The sequence below is a fragment of the Chenopodium album genome, chromosome 8 (assembly GCF_948465745.1).
Source record: "Chenopodium album chromosome 8, dcCheAlbu1.1, whole genome shotgun sequence".
NCBI classification, from domain to species: Eukaryota; Viridiplantae; Streptophyta; class Magnoliopsida; order Caryophyllales; family Amaranthaceae; genus Chenopodium; species Chenopodium album.
Window position 1 is genome coordinate 56809358 of NC_137841.1, and position 9861 is coordinate 56819218.

Here is a 9861-nt window from a genome sequence, read left to right on the forward strand (position 1 = left end):
TAGTACTAGTCATGAGTGAAGTGGAGGTTGGAATTATATTTCTTGTACTACCTAATAACAAACTCATTATATTACAATGAGATATTGTCCATGTACTATAACATATTTATATGCAATAACAAAATTGGCTTAATTTTGCTGTATATATATTGGTAATACTAGTATATACTAGTAAATTTTTAGTGTGAAATAATTTTTTAGGTAATTATATTCTAGATATTTTTGTAAAGAATCTGGACAAAAAAAAAGTCACAAACAATGAGAATTTAGACAAAAATAAGCATCGCCAAAATATAAAACATCTAATATATGAGACTATGGACACAATAAAGCGTCGCCAAATTTGAGGTTTCAGACACAAAAAAGCGTCAATAAACTTGAGAAAGTGTGCCAAAACTGCAAATTTTGACTCTTCGTATAGAAATTTGGACGTCTTAAAGCGTCGAGATTTGCGACGCTTTTTTGTGACGTCTAATTTTCACGACTCACATATTTTCGATGCTTTTTTGAAGCGTCGAGAAATATTTTTTCGACGCTTTTTAGCATAGAAAAATAGCTTGAAAAGCATCTAAAAAGGACGAATTTTCTAGTAGGGACTTTATTCTGATCGTATTCATGTGCACTTTCTGACTAACATGCAATCAATAGGATTAATCCTAAACATGTTTAATCTATGTTGGTTGAATATTAATGCACAAGCAAATCTATTATTGGCGATCACTTGAATTATAATCATATTACCCTAAACAAGATTATTAATTATCTTATTAAACGTGATTACAAGTACAAATTCCCTTTAAGCATGCATAAAAGGCGTGATCAAGCAATAATAATAAATATAAGCATCAAGCAACATAATAATAATCATAATTATAATAATCATCATAAAAATCATAATAATCATGTTAATAATAAAGCATAATAATAATAGCAAGATCCTAGGCATGATACTAACAAGATTAATAACAAACCCTAGCATGTCACTAAACAATAAAAATCAAAGCTTTAACCCTAACATGATACTAACATGCTATTAGGAAAATAATAAGAAGCATCGCAGGAATCACAATAAGCATATTTGATATTAGAAATTATAGTTATTACCCTAAACATGATACTAGGAAGCAATAAAACATCCTAACATGATACTAGGAATCAATAAAATAATCTAAGCATGATTTCTATATCAAAATACCAATAAATCAATTAAAGCACTTACTTGGATGCCTCGTACCTCTTTCTAATAACAAAATACACGCGTTAGTAACTTCAAGGAAAATAATGAAATCAAAGAATTAAATTAAATAATTGAAAGAGATTTGGGGCCAAACCCTCATAAATTAAACCTTTCACATCTAGGGGCGAAGGCAACTTCGAACAATGCTAGGTGTGTCTAGATCTTGTGAATGCGGAATTTTGTATGCAATAAACTAGTTTAGAAAAGAGAGAGAGAATATCAAGAATTTCTTGATGAGAGTTGGAGAGAGAAAGAATTAGAGAGAACTAATAGTTGTTGATTTTTTATAGTTGTTGATGATCGAAAACAGAATTTTAGAAGGCTATTTATAGAGAAAATCAGCCGGATGGATAAAAAACGAATCAGAGTTTCGAAGAGAATAAAATGAATTGGTGCTAGACGCCAGACATTAACGCCACGCCAGACGCTAAGCTTGGCGCCAGGCGCTAATCCTGTCGTCAAACGCTAGAAAACAGTTTCCACGCGTTTTCTTAATTTGATAAAATTTAGCCGTTCAGAAGGGCAAAATCGTATTTTCCTTAAAAACACTTCTTTTATTCTGATTAAAACTCTAAAAAGTCAACTAAAGTCAATTTATCAATGCTAATTAAATTAGGAATGAAAAGAACCTTCTAGAAGAATCTAGAAGACTATAATCAATCCTAATTGCATTAGGAATGATAAATCAATATTAGGCCCTCCTCTAGATCATTAGGCCGCACATAAATATCAAACCGGGCCCAGTTTAGTAATTTGGTCATAACTTCCTCATTATTCATCGAAATTGGGCTTATAATATATCGCTGGAAAGCTCTTTTCGAACCCGACCCAACTACACTATTATTGGACCCTTGCCATAGAACAATTCAAACTGGATTGGCTATTTTCTTAAAATAGGTTTTCAAAAACAAAGAGAAAGAAATAAAAACTAACTGCAACACTAGACCTTCCACACTTTCGCTTCATTAGATTATGATTCGACGTGAGATCGAGGATGATGGTAGGAAGTGAGTCATGAAGTCACATTCACCCGTATTGGCCTCTACTCGATTCTTATTAATAAAAGTGATTCCTGCGATCTCAAAGGCATACAAACAAAGAATCAATTTGCTCTAAACTAATAAAAGTCTAAGTTGGTTGAATATATGCAACACATAATTCTAAAATATTATGATCACTTGACTAAACAACAAGATTAAATAGGAACTTAAACCGGTTGTCCAAATTATCTTATTAGGCGTTATATTTAATTACATAACTCTTTAAACATGCAATACAGTGATCAATAAACATAATAGAATCAAAATTAATATTGGAAGCAATCTAGGGCTGATGTGTCTATTTTATATAGTGTTTTACCCCCGTCCCTTGGTCATAATTAGTAGTGTTTTTGGCTCTTTAGAGCCACTTTTATTACTAATTGGTGTTTTCTAGTGTTTTCGTAGATTTGGTTGACTTTTGCAGGGATTTGCACTTTTGGAGCATTTTCCCGAGATATTATGGAGCAACTACAAGCACTGGAGAAGCACGACCAGTTTTTATAGCTCAGGGCCGGTTAGAGTCATCGAACCGGTGATTAAGGGCTCGGTATATCTGATATCGGGGCATTTGGACCGAGTATTCAAGACCCGAAGAGGAAACCCAGATTGGCCCGAAGGATTGGAGCCCAATCGTAGTCCAGATAGTGGCCCAAGAGAGCCGCCCAGCCAAAAAGGCTGGCGCCCGGAGGCGCGCCCGGCCGGGCGAGAGAAGCAAAGGTCGGCGCCCGAAGACACGCCCGGCCGGGCGCGAGATTCATACCTGATAGAGAAAAGGCGCGCCCAATCGGGCGGTGCCTCGCCCGATCGGGCACGTGTTATTATTAGGAGTTAATTTTGACGTTTAAGTTTGTTTTAGTTTAGGATTCTTACGGAGTATAAATGCTTCTCCGTAAAACGAGTTAAGTACCTTTCTTTACCTTCTCTTTTAGATTTTCTCTCTCTACTTAGGATATTTTCTCTCTCTTAAATTCTCTCTCAACTTTGTTCTTAATTACATTCATTAATCCAGATTTCTTTTGGTAACAATTTCTTCTCTTTTAATTTCATTTATTTTATTTACTTCTTTTATTATATCTTGCTTTATGACAGGGTAAAGTCGTATCCCCAAATCAAAAGTAGTTCCTAAATCCTCTAACTAATGCAGATAGGGAAGTAGGGTCGAATCCACGGAGAAACGAGTCTTTCTATTCCTAATTAACTAATATAATCTAGATTATTAGGTAACCAATATATAAGTTGAATATGAAACTAAACTACGAAGGTTAAGAATAGGGAGAAAACATTGAATAAAAGGATCTAGGGCATAGGTTCACCAATAAATAATATTTTAGGGTAGAATATAATAATCATTCATCAATGCATACGTTAATCAGATTATAAAGGGCTTTCGCTACATATTATAATCACACAATTAATTTACCGGTATTAAATCTCATCTTTCGAATCTCGACTTAACCATTTATAAATTAACTTGCCTATTGAAACTAGACCTAAACATCAATTCTCATCTGTCAAAACTTGAATCAATATTGTCAAACTCATGCATAAAAGATCAGGCCTAATCTAGTCACAGAGCATTAAATCAATCAATAGGAAATCAATCTAGCATTGACAATTAACAACAATAAATTACCCCTTCATATTATTTATGGATCCCCATAAACCCTAGAAATAAAACTACTCACACATAATAGAAACTAAACCAATCAAAGCAATTAAACAAGTCATGATCAAAGGAATAAAGTAAACAACTAAGATTAAGAGAAGAGAAATAGTTACCAAAAGAAATCTGGAATTAATGAAAAGTAATTAAGAACAAATTGAGAGAGAAATTAAGAGAGAGAAAAATATCCTAAGTAGAGAGAGAAAATCTAAAAAAGAAGGTAATCAGAATTTACGTACATAATTCGTACTTAAACATTCCTCAAACAAAAACTAAAACAAAACTAATCAGCTCTAATAAAAACACGCGCTCGATCGGGCGAAGGGCCGCCCTATCGGGCCCGCCTTTTTACTCTGCCCTTGCTTGGCACGCTGCGCCCGATCGAGCCTACGCTCACCCGATCGGGCGCGCTTCTCCCTTGAAGCTGCTGTTGCGCGCATCCGCCCGATCGGGCGTATGCTTGCCCGATCGGGCCCGGCTTCCTCTTCGAGATTTGGATTTCGATTAGGCTCGATTCCTCGGCCCAATCCGGATTTCCTCATCGGGTCTTGATTAATCGATCCAATAGCCCCAGTATCTCATACCGAGCCCTTAATCATCTGCTCTCACCGATCTTGGGCTTCAAGAGTGGTCGTGTCCTTCTAGCTTCCGTAGTTGATCCATGAAAACCCGGGAAAATGCTCCAAAAGAGAAATTTCCTGTAAAACTCAAACTACGAAAACACTAGAAAACACAAATTAGTAATAAAAGTGGCCCTAAAGAGTCAAAAACACTACTAATTATGACCGTGGGACGGGAGTAAAACACTATATAAATTGGATATATCACTTTATTTATTTGATTAGTTTAGATATGATGATGCTCGAGTATTTTTATTTCTAGGGTTTATGGGATCTAATAAATAATATGAAGGGGTAAATTTGTGATTGTTGATTATCAATGCTTGGTTAATTTCCTATTGATTGATTTAATGCTATGCAATTAGGTTTGGCCAGATTTAATTGTATGAGTTTAGCAATATTAATTCAAGATTCGACAAATGAGAATTGATGTTTAGGCTTAGTTTCAATAGGCGGACTAATTTATAAATGGTTAAGTCGAGATTCGACAGATGAGATTTAATACCGGTAAATTAACTATGTGATTATAATACGTAGCGAAAGCCCTTTATAATCTGATTAATCAATGCTTGATGATTGCTTATTATAATTTGCCCTAGAATATTGTTTATTAGTGAACCTATGCCCTAGGTCTTTTTATATTAAATTTCTCCCTACTTTATTTTCTCCGATCTTATTCTTCGTAGTATAGTCTTTAATTACAACAATATTGGTTACTTTGATAATTTAGATTATAATAATTAATTAGGAGTGGAAAGACTTATTTCCCTGTGGATTCGACCCTACTTCCCTATCTGAATTAGTTAGAGGACTTAGGTAATACTTTTGATTAGGCGATACGACTTTACCCTGTCAAAATTTGGCGTCGTTGCCGGGGAAACGATTTATTTTTATTTTTGATTATTTTTGTTGTCTAGGTTATTTATTTTTGTCTCAGAGAACATTAGTTCTTTGAGGCAAATCTCATATTTGCTTTTAGATTTTTTTGTTTATGCCCAGGTGTTCCAGATCGGGGTACATCCCATTCGATCCTGAGATCGAACGATCCTTCCATAAATAGAAGAACCTTTACAAGCAAATTTTGGCGGACTCTGGTGATAATAATAATCACCGCGATCCTCCAACTGGTTCTAGCAATTCAGAGGTATCATCAGATCTTGAATCAGAGATGACGGCTCCAAAGAAGCTTAGTGATTACTCACAACCAAAGCTTACAGATTTTCCACATCTCACTCCCACTCCAGCTCTTGATGGGGTACAATTTGAGATTAAACCTCGATTTATAACGATGATAGAAAGGAAGCAATTTAGTGGAGCTAATGGTGAAGACCGAAATCTTCACATTGCAGACTATTGTCAATATTGCAATACCATCAGGCAAGTCGGGGTCACACAAGACCAAATAAGGGAGATTCTCTTTCCTTTCTCTTTAACTGGAAAAGCTAAATTGTGGTTTAATGGTTTAAATAGAACTGCACTTGGTATAACTGAATGGGAAACTCTTGTTTTGAATTTTTATAACAAGTATTATCCTGCAGAGAGAACAGCCGTACTACGGAGTGCAATTCAGAACTTTGCCCAAGAAGCCGATGAAACTCTATATGAGGCTTGGGAGAGGTTCAAGGACCTACAAAGAGAATGCCCCCACCATAATTTGGCATAATGGCAGTTAATCCAAGCCTTTTACAATGGCATTGGAAACTCATCTAGAATAATTTTAGATTCAGTAGCTAGTGGGAGATTTATGAATCTTAATGTTGATGATGAAGGTCAGGTTATTGAAGATATGGCGATACATAATTCCCAATATGGGAATCCTAGAGGCTTTTCTAACAAGGGGAAGCATAGTGTTGACTCTGTATCCTTTTTGCAAGCTTAATTAACTTCTATCTGCCAGAAATTAGATAATCTTAGCACTGCTAATATAGCTAATGTTTCTGCAATTAATAATAATGCTAATAAGGCTTTCTGTGAAAATTGTGTAATTAGAAGGTCATTGGGAACAAGATTGCAGGAGTTCCGTGGAGCAAGTTAATGCCTTTCAAGCTTATAGGCAGAATAACCCATACTCCAACACCTACAATCCTAGGTATCGGAATCATCCGTACCTTTCCTACCGGAGTACTAATGTTCAAAATCCACCACCACAAGAACCACAGGCGCCACAGCAACAATAGCAGAAATATTACCATCCCAATGCTGGCCAGAAAAACCAACCACAACAACCCTCCTCATCTTCCAACCCCGCTTTGATAGAAATTAGAGCGATGCTAGTTAATATGCAGAAGCACATGGAGAGTAGAGATGCGCAAATTGATTCAATTCTAGCACATAATAAAATTGTAGATAATCAAATTGCGCAACTTTCCGCTACTCTACAAGCCTGCCAACAGGGAGCTCTGCCGGCACAGCCGACTAGGCCTACGGATCAAGCCTATGCAATTACTCTAAGGAGTGGTTCAAACTATGAAGGGCCCCCTATGCCCAGAGTTGATGAACATGTTTTATTAAATAATGCTAATCTTGATTCCGTTAAACCTGACAATGTAGCTAATAGCCCTGCAGGGCTAAAGCATAGTACTAATATATCTAATTCTACATTGCAGGGTACGACTCCAGAGAAGGTGGCTACTCCAGAGAAGAGCAATAATGCTCTAAAGCCAATTATCAAACTTCCATTCCCCAATCGTCAACTGAAAACAAATTTGGATAAGCAGTTTGGTAAGTTCCTTGAGATGGTAAAAGATTTGAAGGTAACAGTTCCCTTCACTGAATTAATCACACAAATTCCTTCATATGCAAAATTTATGAAAGAAATATTGACAAGAAAAAGGTCTATTAGTGAGGTAGAGACAGTATCTTTCACTGCAGAGTGTAGTGTCGTACTTCAAAATAAATCTCCACCTAAATTAAAAGATCCGGGTAGCTTTTATATCCCTTGTCATATTGGCAATCTAATGATTGATAATGCATTGTGTGATTTGGGTGCTAGCGTTAGTGTTATGCCATTATCTGTGTGTTCCAAATTGAATATGGGTAAATTAAAAGCTAATAATATTACTCTACAAATGGCCGACCGTTCTTTCAAATACCCCTTAGGTGTTTTAGAGGATGTTCCCGTTAGAGTAGGTAAATTTTATATACCTGTTGATTTTGTTGTTCTTGATATGGCTGAGGATATGCAAACCCCGATTATTTTGGGTAGACCATTCCTTAACACTGCAGGAGCAATTATAGATGTGAGAAGTGGCAAACTAACACTATCAGTAGGGGATGATAAAATTATTTTTAATCTTAATAATACCCCTAAAATCCCCATGACAGAGGAGAAGTGCTATAGTGTTAATGTGGTTCATAATTATTCTAACAAGCCCCAAGCTCTTGAAAAAGATCCCTTGGAGGCGGTATCTTGTGTTGCATCCCCTTCAGATGAGATAGACAAATGGCAAAAGGAAGTTGATGCAATAGAAATAGCCCTCTACACTGTCGGTCTTGGTTTTGAGGACGAAAAGGTGAAATCAATCAAGCAAATTGTGCAAATTGAGCCTACGGTAAGTGTTCCGCCAGATTGAGTTGCAAGTGTTAAATGCAATGACAATTTGAAGCAACCCTCGATCAAAGAAGGATCTTTAGTGCGTAGAATTGAAGAACCCCCAATACAAGTCAAGGAGGATCCACCAGATAGGGTAAATTGGCGTCCCACAGGGCATGTCAGGAAGTCGCGTCGTCGCCAAAACACCACTCGACCGGGTGAGAAACCGCCCGACCAAGCGTTAGGCCAAGGGTCCTAGTTCTTGTACTTGGTAAGAAGGTCGTGCGGGACCTAGATAAACCAGCACTTTGCGGGAGGCTACCCGTTTTTTTAATGGTTTTTAGACTAGTTTTTCTATTTTTTCGTATGAGAGGAGAGATGAGGGAATTTAATGAGTTTTATGAGTTTTTGTGCAGTTTTGAAGGAAAAGAGTTAGCCAAAATTGAAGAAAAGAAGACAGCAACAAAATTCGACAATTAGCCTCGGGCCCGACCGGGCGAAGCTTGCCCGACCGGGCACGAGATCTGGGTTAAAAAATCAGGTCTTTTCGCCCGACTAGGCGATGGGCGGCCGATCGGGCGCGAAAATTGTTGTATACGGACATATTCGTCCGCCCGATCGGGAAAACCTCGCCCGACCGGGCACGAGAAGAGGCAAAAATTGCATCATTAGATCGCCCAATCGGGCGAAGGGCGCCCGACCGGGCACGAGAGTATATGAAATCGGGCATTTAGATCGCCCGATCAGGCGACTTCCGCCCGACCGGGCGCGAGAGAATAACAGAATTAGAAGTTCAGATCGCCCAACCGGGCGAACACCCGCCCGACCGGGCACGACATACCCGACGCCCTTTTTCTTCTTCTTTCTTCGTCCTTTTCTCATTTCAATCTCTTTCCTCCATAACTTTCTCTCTCTAAAAAACTTAAATCCTCTACCTTCTCTCTAAGTTTTCTTCTCCATTTCTTACCCAAATCCAAAACTTTTTACATATTATCAATCCTCTCTTCATCCTCTACATTTCTATATAAAAATTTTTGAATTTCGCTCAAATTAATTTTCATACCCATTTTTACCATGGCTTCAAAGAGGGCTCGGTCTATTTTCGGTAGGAGTTCTAGTTTGAGGGAGGAATACGATCCAGATTAACAACTCCCGTACTGGCCGACGATCCGTATTGCTAGCCAGGAGCAAAAAGAGCGGCTAGAACACCTAGTCGGGCGCGAGGTAATTCCTTCACCGCCCTACTTTAGAATCTTATGGTTTGTATGATTTTGTGAAGCGATTTTTAAATGACATAGGCATGAGAAAATTCGTTGATATGCACTATCCTACATATCGTGAATTGACTTGTGAATTCTTGTCTTCTTTGAAAGTTGTAAATAGTAGAAATGGACCGAACTTAATTTTTAGGTTGAACAATAGGATTATTAGTTTAACTTATGTGGAATTGTGTAAATTGTTTGAATTAAATTCTAAATTACCTCACCAATGGCATGCTGAATATAAAATGGGTGACATTTATTATGCTCTGACTGGCTTGCCTACTCCCGACCCCCAACATGCTAGTACCAAACCTATTCATCACCTTATCCCAAAAATCTGGCAACGATTTGCGGGTTTGTGTTTTTTAGGTAGGAATGAGCCACATAACGCCCAAACCAATGAACTAGCTGTTATAGGACACTATGTGTATGGGTTTGGGAAATTGAACATAGGTAGGTACATCATTCACCATTTGAGCAGACATGCCACGGCCAGTACCCAATCTC

The 9861-nt window shown here is 37.5% G+C and overlaps 1 non-coding gene across 1 annotated transcript; it reads right to left on the bottom strand.

Annotated features, from left to right (window-relative positions):
- Window positions 1-6109: 6109 nt before the first annotated feature.
- Window positions 6110-6216, bottom strand: LOC145557043 (small nucleolar RNA R71). The gene has a single exon (XR_014092123.1). It is a non-coding gene; the product is annotated as a small nucleolar RNA R71 (small nucleolar RNA).
- Window positions 6217-9861: the final 3645 nt, after the last annotated feature.